We start from the raw sequence: 11,646 nt of genomic DNA on the forward strand, positions 1-11,646 counted from the left end.
AGGCAGCAAAATCCCCCATGCACCTATCGCCACAGTTTAAGCATAAAAGTAACTTAGGAAACCTCTTCTGACTTCATTGCTGTATCATGAAGCAATACTAACTTACTTTGCAGAAGCAGTTGCCTCCCTCTCCAACTGATCTGATATGGCAGAAATTAAACACTGGCTGGGCAACTGAAGCACACCTTCCCCCCTTCTGTACCCTTAACCCCAGCATCCCACTCCAGCACCCCTAACCCTTGCACCCCCCTCCTGTGCCTCTCACCCCTGCACTGTACCCCTTGACCCTAACACTTGCACCCCCCTCCTGTGCCCACGTGGGGAAACTGACCTGGAGTCACAGAGCACCTTGCTCCCCTCTCTCAGCCCCTCTAGGAGGATGACCTGCCAAGTCAAGAGGTCCCAGGGCTTGTCTCCTTTTAAGCATGGCAGCCCTACGATACTATTCCCCTTGAATGCTTCCACAGGGAGAACAGTGGATGCTACAAAGAAACAGGGAATGCTGAGCTAAGTGTGATGACTCTATAAATCACAAGATAAATAGGCAACAGACTTTCTTATTTTATAGTTTAGTTTGTGATTGAGCATTACTGACTTAAGACATTTGTTTTATTATTTTTAATGTAAAAGGCTATTTGTTCTGATGCCTGTTGTATAATAAGATTGATGTTTAAAACAAACAACAATAATCGCATGCACATTTATTAAGCCATATAGCTTTATTATACAATATACATGCACACACTCAGACGTTCCTCATGAAAGGCACTATGAGTTAGCATGCTGCTGCGGATAAAGATGAAAGACGGAGTGCAGACTGTGAGTTGGATACAAGTTGATTCTTTCAGATGTGGATCCATGTTTTTGTATTCACACAGGGCTCTGCTTATGAGGTTTCTTTTTAAACTCACGACAATATCACACAATCATTTCAGTTCAGCACCACTTACACTTTTTTTCAGAAGAAGTCTATAATTACTCGCTTTATACACTACTCACCACTCAGAAAATTGAACACCGTCAATATACATCTGTTTTAATCCTGCTACAATGGAAGCAACTAAGCAAACCAAAATTATACCTAATTAAACGCTTGCTTTCATCCACACCAACATCCTATACAATTTTATTATTTTACTTTTTATAATTTCATTTTTGTGACCAATATAGTCTTGACATAAAAAATATCTGGAACAAAGACTGAAAAGCAATACTGCCATTGCATAAGTCAATAAAGTGACAAGCACACTCCTAAATACTACAGTTAGGCCTGATTTGGCTACTACTGAAGTCAAAGGGAGTAGGATCACATTCTCTATGATCTACAGACACCAAGAATAAATCCAGTTGCAAGCTCAAGCATAAAAATTAAGTAAGTAACAAATGGAATATTTTACAACTTAGAATGATTTTGATCAGGCTGTTTCCTGTATAATTACTAAGTTGTCTCACCAATTCAGTAAGTTGCCAACATGTACAGTAGTATCTTATAGCTCCATCTAGTGAAGAAATCTTAACACATTAGATTTAAAGCCAAAGGTGTAAAAAGTTGATTCATTTTTATGGTATATTAGATTCATATAATTGCAGACATTACATTTATATTTTAACTAAAGTATGAACAAATTAGCAAATATACCCATGGTTTTAATACTTCACTCGCAGATGAGTGAGGTAGATGAGTCACATGTGGACAACAGAACAGTAGCTAGTGAGGCAAAGGTACTTTGAAGGTGCTCCTCAACCCCTGAGTGGTCTCTAAAGCCCCTTTTCATGACTCGGTCTCTTCTCCATATTCATTTTTCCTCTCTCTCTCAATGGCATTTGGCACTGTCAGTCACCCACTGCCACATAGCCTTTATCTATCAGGGAATGAGAGAATCAAAAAGGATGAACAGATAGAGAGTTGGACATTTGGTGCAGCTGGAATGAGCACCCAGAAGTCTGGACTACTTTTGTGATCATTAACCAAAACTATCCAACCATCTTTGGACTGCAAAACGGAACTAGAAATCTCATGACTCTTCTGTGAGGTTTTATTAATTATTATTATTCCTTCCTGTTTCCAGGTCAGGCCAGAAATTCTTTCAGAATAGCTTTTCCTGTGGTATTTTGGCAGATTAATTCTAATTCCAGCTTGACTTAGGAAGTCCAAAGATTGGCAAAAATAAATAATACTGACAGTAAAAAAAGGTTGACCAAACTTCCTGCAAAACAAGTTGAGCAAATTTTTCCCCAAAAAATCAAGTTCTGTTTAAAGAATGAGTGGAAGTTGCAGGTATTGTTTTAGCCCAACTGGTCCACCCATCCTTAGTGCAAGCTCAAGGTAGCCTATGGTACAGCATCTGACCACCATAAAATAGTTTTAATGTCAGAGCAGCAATAGTTTTATAGGGAGTGTGAACATGTTTCTATTTGATTTTCTTCATGGATGCTAGACACCTCAAAAGACAGAAGAATGTTAGAATATGGATTAATATAATAGAAGTTTAATCTATCTTAGAGATAGCAATATCCTTTTATCAAAGGAAGCATTCATTTGGGACATTGACTATAAGATATCTGCCATAAATAGGCAGGGAATCCATCTCTGGATTTTATATGCTGTATCATTGCCTCTCTCATTGCTACTGAAGGTTCTGGTCCTAATTCTCCAACTGACTTGCACCTTGAGTATTTGTTTATATTTGTGCAAAACGCTATCAAATCAGGATGGTAGCATTCTACATTGCTTTTGTAAAGAATAAATGACCTTACAAGGGGCAAGGCAGTGGGAAAAAATCAGGCACTCTGTGTGACAGAATGGACTCCTGTATTCAAACTCCCCACACTATTGTAATAATCTTTGTACAAGATATGCTTTGAGGTACCATTTGAAAACTCATAACTTATCAGTAAGTAATATGGTAAAATGTGTGTAGCAGTATTATGTGTAAAGTGACAAATTTCACCCTGTATGATGTTAAAAATACATGGTCAGACTCGCCTAGCACCAAACTGGTCAAATAGACCTGTGTTGAATAAAGGAGTGTATGTTTATTTTAATTCACATTTAAGCAGAAAGTGGGGAGGGAGAAAAAGGAAGCTCTCCCAGGTGAAAAAAATCCAGCAGAAAATATCCTTCCACATAGACTTTGAAAAGCATTTCCAGCTGAGAACCAGGGGACAAAGGGAGACAAACTATAAAAAGGACGGGAAAACACCCCAAGGGATCTCTCCTTTCTCTCCCTGTCCATATCAATCTTTACAGCTGAGAAGACAAAAGAAGCAGCCAATGGACTCCAGGGAGAGGTCCTGACCTGAGATTTTGGTCAGTAATACTCACATGCTCCCAACAGCAAGAGCTTTACCTTGAATGACGTTTAATCTGTCAAGTTTAGCGTGAGAAAGCATTTTATCTTTATTTTTCTTGCAACCATTTCTGACTGCATTACCTCTGCTTACTCACTTAAAATTTACCTCTGTGTAGTTAATAAACTTGTTTTATAGTTTTAGCTAATCCCATGTGTTTAAACTGAAGTCTCTGGATAACTCCATTTAAGGTGGCAAGTTGTATATTATTCCCTTAAATGAATAATGGCCTTAAATATATTTGACCTGTCCAGGTGAGGGGTATGCAGTACAAGACATACATTTCTGGGGTAAAATCTGAGACTAGGAGTCTGTTGGGGTCACCTTGCAGCATAACCAAGGCTAGTGAAAGCCAGAGTGTGATGGCAGGTGGCTCTTACACAGACACTTCTGGGAGGGACCTGGCAAGCTGTTTGTGAGCAGTCCAGTTTGGGAGCTACAAAAGTAAGGCATTGCTAGGCACTCCAGTTGCAGGGTGGGGATGACAGTCTCCCACTGGTCTGGATTGCATCCTGCTATGTCACAGTGTTACTCCTATTTCTGAATGCTTTCATTCTGGCTCTGAGCACACAATGGGTTTAATAGTTCCTGGGGGAGGGGGATTAAACCAAGTCACCATAAGGTTCTAGCTATATCTCAAGATTGCAAGTCTATTTTTCCCCTTTCCTGGAATCTTTCCATAGGCACAAGAGCCTATCCTGATGATAATGGCACCCGTCAGGAAGGCTAAGGTCAATTTATAACAAGGATGAGAGCGTAGCTAAGTATTAAGTGAAATACCTTACATCAGCCTTTAAGAAATCTAAAAATGTTCAGAGGAGCTAGAAGGTCAGTAGGAAGGCATCAAGAGTTCCCCATGCACTTAATATTTAACCTGAATTAATCTCATGGCATCAGCCAGTCTATCAAAGGTGTGGAGAGCAGGGAGCACACAAATCCTATTTGCATAGTATCTAAAAAGATTACATTTTTGCAATGTAGTCTGTTAAAGGAACTGCCACTTTATATTACTGCAATATCTTTTTTTCCATACTATCTCAGACCTCCAATGGACTTTGTAACTATCTGCTGTCTGGAGCCAGCTATCAGTCTTCTAGACCAGTACATAGGGAGGCTGGGTGTATACTTGTGCCTTTCTATCGGCTAAACAATGTTCAACATTTATCCAGTAAAAACCAAAGATCTCTGAGGGATCTATAATTACAGCAAAATACAGATCAAGTAAGATTATGGCATAATGTTATGCTTGCCTGACTTTTGAAGTAGACAATTGATGGACAGCTAGAAAGAAAGTACGGCTATTTGGCCTATAAGCAACAAAACACTAACCATTCTTATTCATGTTAAATTGTTGTGGGGCTAAGAAAGTAGTAAGCGGAACAATCCCCAGGATAGGCTAGCAAAGTTCTAATACTTAGGGAAAGCAGTGGGTGAGGTTCACTCAATATGAAATTCTTACTACAAATGTATTTTATTCAAAAGCTGTGGCACCTTTCCTCTGCTTCCCAAATGTATCATGGATTACAGCTTCAAGACTGCTTGAAGAAGTTTGAACATGATGACAGGATTATGTGGCTGCTCCACCTTGTTAAAAAGTGTACTGGGTAAGAGAGAATGTAGGATCCATATATATGAGGACATATGGAAAAAGGTCTAGAGATGAAAGTGGGAGAAAGACATAATGTTTTGGGGAGCAAGGGGATAAGCAAGAAGGAGAAAGCAGTACAGAGGTAGCTATACAGGGCCTTAAAGTTCAAGATAAGGAGCTTAAATTGGGAGCAGAAATAAAAAGAATACAGTGAAGGGATCTGAAGGAGGGCTGAACAAAGTCCAAATGGCATGCAAGTTAGATTATTTCTGTGGCCATGAGAAACAGTCAGGGCCTGAACAAAGTTTGGCAATGGAGACGGAGAAATGAGTGGATCCTGGAGATGTTGTTAAACAATCATTAGTAAGATTTTTTTCAACAAAATATGTGTGAAATGAGAAGAAGAATTGACACTGAAGTTGGGAGCCTGAAGGGCAGGAAAGAGTGGCATTCTCAGCTGTGACCAGGAAGAGGAGGATTTGGAAGTAGAGAAGAGTTCAGTCTTTATCATGTTAGTTTGAATCAGCATTGAGACATCCAGGAAGACATCACAGAGGCAGCTGGAAACTGAATGATGTAGAAGAAGACAAGTAGAGAGGTCAGTCTGCAAGTCATCAAGGTAGATTTGCTAGCTGAAGCCATCCTGTGACCAGATGAAGACACATAGTGATAAGATGCAAAAAGAGAGAGGCCAATGCAATGCCTAGAGGACAGTGAAACTGTAAAAAGAAAGGAGTGACCAGGTAGAAAATGCTGTACCAGACAGCAAAACATGCTTCCTCTAATGTAGTAGTAAGCTATTTAAATCATTAGATTAGGAATTGGAAAGCCACAAAATAATCAGGCCATGACACTGCACTGTTATAGGATAATGGTCAACCACCACCTGCAATCACTTCATATTTATGCAGTCAAGATAAAATGATAGTGCATCATCTGCTCAAACCCATTCGTTCCAACAGCTGAGGAAGGGAAATTTGCTTTTTCAGTGGTAAGATCCATTCTTACCTATGATAGAATCCCAGCAATTTTGTTCCTGCTGCCCCCACCCTCATGTGAGAGGAGAACCTCAACAGCATGCTGCAATGCCAATTCGTTTGCTCACTACTACCTGCCCTTCTGAAAGTATTGATCAAAATCCTAAAAAGCAAGAACTGTACAAAATACCATAAAGTTTTTTTTTGTGGTTTTTTGAGCCACCTGCTAAGAATCACTGCTCTAGATTGTCATATGTGCTGAGCATCTGCAGCTCCCAGTAAATTCAAGTGGGGTAGTAAGTGCTCAGCACTTCTGAAAGAGACCACTGACCTGTTGCCAGACATTCTTGCAACCAGAATTCTTCTACCAATATTTCAGTGAATGAGGCATTCCAACCGTTAGTGTTTAAGAGACTCCTAGGGAGGATCACATACTTTCTTCAGATGTTTATAGCAAGATAAATACATCTTAAATTTGGGATATAGCCAAAGCTATGCTTAGCATGTAATTAAAGGACTTTGGTGTAATTGGTTTTCAAAGCCATCACAAGCACGTGTCAGCAGAATATTAGAAACATTGCATTCCAAATTCTCTCTAGATGAGTTAATGTTATGAAATTAAGATGAATATAATGTGGTTTAGTGCATAACTTCCCAACTAAACTGCCCAGCTTGCTTCAAACAAAATCCACTTCACTTTTCTTGGGCTAAGCAGCAGCAAGGTAACACTACCATGAAGAAAAGTCAGAGACCAGAGAGAGGATTATGCTCTTTACATCACAGACAGAGACTGAGTAGATAATGGAGGTGATATTGCCTTATTGGCAGAGCAGGAGGGGTAGTGTCAGCCATAGGTCAGAAAAAATTCCCATACAGAACTGTACTGTACTTTAGAAAAAGCTATGTATCCTACACATTAGAAAACAACTGTATATCATGACATTAGTGAGACTCTGACATGCACAATGTTAGCCACATGTCTAAGTGCTTGCAGGAACAGGGCTTTTGTGAATTTTCATTTCTGGTTTAGCAAAGTACAAGTTAGACAGAATTTTGCCTGAATAAAGAGTGATAAATAGAGCTCTGTAAAAATTGTATCTTTAATTAATTATTTTCATCTAAATAAAATGTTTTGAATTCATATACTTTAAGATCAGTTTAAATGAAAGAGAACCAATTACTCAGTGCTCCTTATCAGCTGATTCTTTGTCATCTGTTATTCAGGCTTTGTAATACTAGCTCTTACAGACATTGTAACGAGAGGAAAATATTTAAAGGAAGACTAATATGCATGTAAAAGGAAAATAGAACTGTTTACTTGAGTAGATATACAGTATCGAACTCATATTTTCATTTTTCACTTTAGTTCAGTTAGTTTTTTAAAAAAAAGAAAAAAAATTGTCTTCCCTTTGTGCATTTATTTCTGGCTGTGGAAGTTGGTAGACTGGAATAAAAGGTAGTTTATTGCAATGTTATGATGACCCCTTGTGGTAAAAACTAAATATGCTGTTTCATAAAGAGTTACTATGACCCTTTTTATGTCAAAGGCTAAATTCTGACCTTAGATCTGCACTATCTTTTCATGTTAATTCTGTTTGGCCTAAACTAACTTACCCTCATAAACATGATCTACATGCTATCTGTATTTGTTTTACCACTAGGAAGCTGTCTGGCTATAAGTTCTTTTGAAAAATCTCAACCTTTACCCCCAACAAAGTTAATAGGTGACAGTGTCATTTTCTCTCATGGAAACTTGTTAATGCTGAATGACTTCTGTGTATAAACATCCAGAGTACACACTCAGACTTTTACATATACTTCCAGTCAGCTACAAAATATAAGAGAAATGTACTGTTCTAGCCACTATTACCCAGAAGTTGCAACAGTAGGTATTGAGCAAGGCCATTTTTTGGGGTGTACGAGACCAACAAGAGGTTTCTATAAAAAGACAAATTAACCAAAATGAGGGAACAATCAAGTCACTGTTTTAGCTGACTGCTGCAGTGTTTTGGCAACTTTCATTTAATTAGAAAAAAGTCTTCGATTTTATAAAGGGCATACTAAAAATGTTTAATTAGCTAAATTGTGATATAAATCCATTCTGAGCCATTGCCAAGGCAGTCTCTTTTTAAAAATTTTCCTTGTACCAAAAATCAGTCAAGTCTTTTGCTGAATGTAATCCATCTACATGTATTGTAGGGTCCAACTCAAGATCCTAGCCCTTATCTTTTAAGGCTATTTCGAGCCAATATGGGCCCATATATCGCTCAAGAGACCACTTCTCTCTACACCACAACAACATCCAAGATCAGTGAGGACACTTTGGCTGATAGTCCCCCCCCAGTAGAACTTGTGAGGATAAGGGGTAGAAGTTTTTCAGTGGAGGATCCTTGATTGTGGAATTTGCTTCAGTCAAACATCCATATGAGCCAAAACCTTTCTACTGTAAGGACATATTGCAAGAGCCATTTCTGCACAGGCTTTCCCCTAATAGAGTTTTGAAAGATCCTCAGCAATATAACTTTGTATGGCCACAAGCTAGATTTGTTCCCTGTTCAAGTACTAATGTGGCTGTGACTGGGGTAGACCAGAGTTTACCTGCTCTGAGGTATTACTTGTTGATATAATGCATACCTTAGAGAGAGATGTAATAAAAATACTTGCTTTTGGTGAAAGCAATGGTAGAATCTCATGTTTGTATTTTTTGTCTAAAAAATAGCAGGTTTAAGTTAAAATGGGGGTGGGGTGGCTGTGTGTGTCTTTTAGCAGTAGGGTGGCATCTCAAGGCAATGATTATGTGGATACCAAGAGTACAAGTTCTTTTTTCCTTAACTTATTATGTTCTACGCTGTGAATCCCTTAATCATAGTTACAAGATAGACAGACTCATCTATTTCAAAAAGTGCTACACTTGGAAATAACTAGTCAACAGCAGGAGTAAGGAGTTCACAGCGTGGCCCTATAGAAGCACCAGAAGTGTTAGCATTTTACACTGCAGGAATGAGGATGCCTCGAGGAATTTATTAAAAGGCCAAATCCTGCTCATTTACTCACACCGATAGATCCCTTGGATATAAACCAGTAAGTGTTGTCACATAAGTGACCCTTCAACACTGATAATACGATAATATATTTGCACAGCACTATCACATACATAAGCATACATAATAGAAAGCCAAGCCTTCATGAAGTTTGAGAGTTTTTTATTTTGTTTTCTGGGGTTAGTATTGAAAGATTTGCCAAGTGATTTCCCACTCCTTTAGACATATAATGATGTTCAACCTAAAGGAAATTTAGGACAGAGTGAAAAAAGACTGACCAAAAGTTACATGCTGTTTCCAGAGACACTAAAGTGATTTGCATCTGTACAGACATTGCCTACAATGAAAGGCAGCCTGTCCTGTAGTAAGTATTAGAAACTCATTGTATTTGCCTAGGTGAAGAGTTATGTTTAGACAGCCACGCAATACCTGTAAGTGATTAGCTACAGTGGTAAGAGTACTACAGAACATCCTGCAATAGATAGGTAGCATCTGAGTTACCCTGCATATCACATTGCACCTACAAGCAGCTTTTCTATGACAGCTCTCCTACAAAAGGTCAAATTTAAAGTGCTGTAAGGATGATACCAGGAAGGAGAAGTATGTTCTCTCAGTGACATATCCACTTTTCTCAATTTGCCTGTGGGTGGCTGTTTTTTTAATATGCATAAGACAGAATAGAATCCATCTCACTGTTCCATAGTTGGATGAGCTCTGCTAACAAACATGACTCAAAACACATTTTGGAGTTTCAAGAAACAATCTCCAGTTTCCCAGGAACAATTCAGCACTCCCGGTTAGCTGCAGGGCAAATGATTGTATTTACATCTCTACCTACCTAGTATGATTGATGTTTAAATGGTGTGTCATTTCACGTGCAATTGGTTGTAGACACAAAACTGGAGATCAGATCGATGCCCTTTAGCATCTGGCTCACAGGGAAGAGGTGCTGATCGAGAGACAAAGTGGGTATTCACCCACAAAAGCTCATGCTCCAATATGTCTGTTAGTCTATAAGGTGCCAGAGGACTCTTTGCTGTTTTTACAGATTGAGACTAACACGGCTTCCCCTCTGATACTTGACACCATCTTAGATAGTGGCTGTAGTCAGAAAGGTAACATTTCTATGTAATTGATCACAGCCTATGTTCAATTCATATACTACACTAAAGCCATTCAAAGCTCTGAAAATGAAGCTGAGTGTTTAAATGCAGAGGACAAACAGCTGTTGTAGTTTTTGCTGCTGGCTTAACCCTCTCCTTGGCACCACAAGGTAGGTGCTATGCACTTGATCTCAATGTTGCTCAGCACTAATCAAGCATACACACAAGTATCACCTTATAGGCAGTAAAGTTCTTTTCCTCCCTTTTTAAGCTAAAGGTCAAATGTGCAGCCACTTCTGATCCAAGAGATTAATCTGATGATAGTTAACACATACATACTTTAATTTTAGAAAATGACTTTCAACAGCAGCTGTGAAACACCACAGGAAATGACTAAGTCAGACAGTCATTCTTATCATTCCTTTAAAATACGGATCTTACAAGAACAATGATCTTTTTAGGCTTCTCCCTTTTAATTTGGACTCAAAATAAAATTTCAGATTTTGTTAACTCAAGTTAAAATAAAATTTCAAATTTTGAGTCCAAATCAAAAGGGAGAAGCCTAAAAAGACCATTGAATTTACATCAATGAGATTGTTCTTGTAAGATCCATATTTGACATTTGAATGACCAGAGCTCGAGTATCCTTACACATCTTGGGGAAGTCATAGCTTGGAGGTGACCTCTAGATGTCCACTCCAAGGCCTATGAAGGTCAGGCACTTCACTGAGGATCCATTCTTGGTTGGAATGTTTGGGCCTGATCCAATGCCCATTGAAATCAATGGAAAGATTCTCACTCTAGTCAATGTGTTCTGGATTAGGCCTGGCACAAAGAGGGATGAGGTGCTGACTCCATCTCTTAGTACACACCAGAAGTATTCAGTATTTGTCTCAATTTTTGTATTCTGTTCTTCTGGACTGTGACAGAATCAGCCAGAGGGAAGGACTGATGGGGTTAAAAATCAAGAAGTATCGTGAGGTAGGTCACTCCTGGTATCTGGACAAATCACTTACCAAGGCATTGGACAGACAGAGTTTATCTGGCTGTCACAGTCTTACCACACATGAACAAGCCAGGCTCAGGTAAAAGACAATAATCTCATGCCAGGCCTTACTTCCTTTAGGGAGCCTCTGGAAGGCAGCTGAGTTGTAGTCTTCCCTTTAAACTACTCTGTCCAAGCCTGACACCTATGGCAGGTGTAGCAGGCCAGGGCTGATCAAGCCCAAAGGAGGTCATTAACCCTTTCCTCATCAGTGCAGGCTTTGTATACCCCATCACACCTCAGGATGAGATAGGAAATCAGGATAGTAATCTTGCATTTTTTACACATTGCTCTCTACACTGGAGTGCAAAAGACAATTCTTTCTTTTGTAAAGACAGACATTTACAAATTATATGAGTTTCTTGAATGGCAGCATCTGCATTCAGGCAATTTAGTGCAATCATTGTTCAATATGTGATCAGAGATTACCTAAAAAAATCTGGCCCTAATATATTCAAGAAGCATGAAAATCCAATTCAAGTTTGATTGTACATTCTAAGTCCAGCTCCAAATCACTTTATGTAAAAAGTGGTTAAATCCT

This window comes from Gopherus flavomarginatus, chromosome 2, assembly GCF_025201925.1.
Source record: "Gopherus flavomarginatus isolate rGopFla2 chromosome 2, rGopFla2.mat.asm, whole genome shotgun sequence".
Taxonomy (NCBI): domain Eukaryota; kingdom Metazoa; phylum Chordata; order Testudines; family Testudinidae; genus Gopherus; species Gopherus flavomarginatus.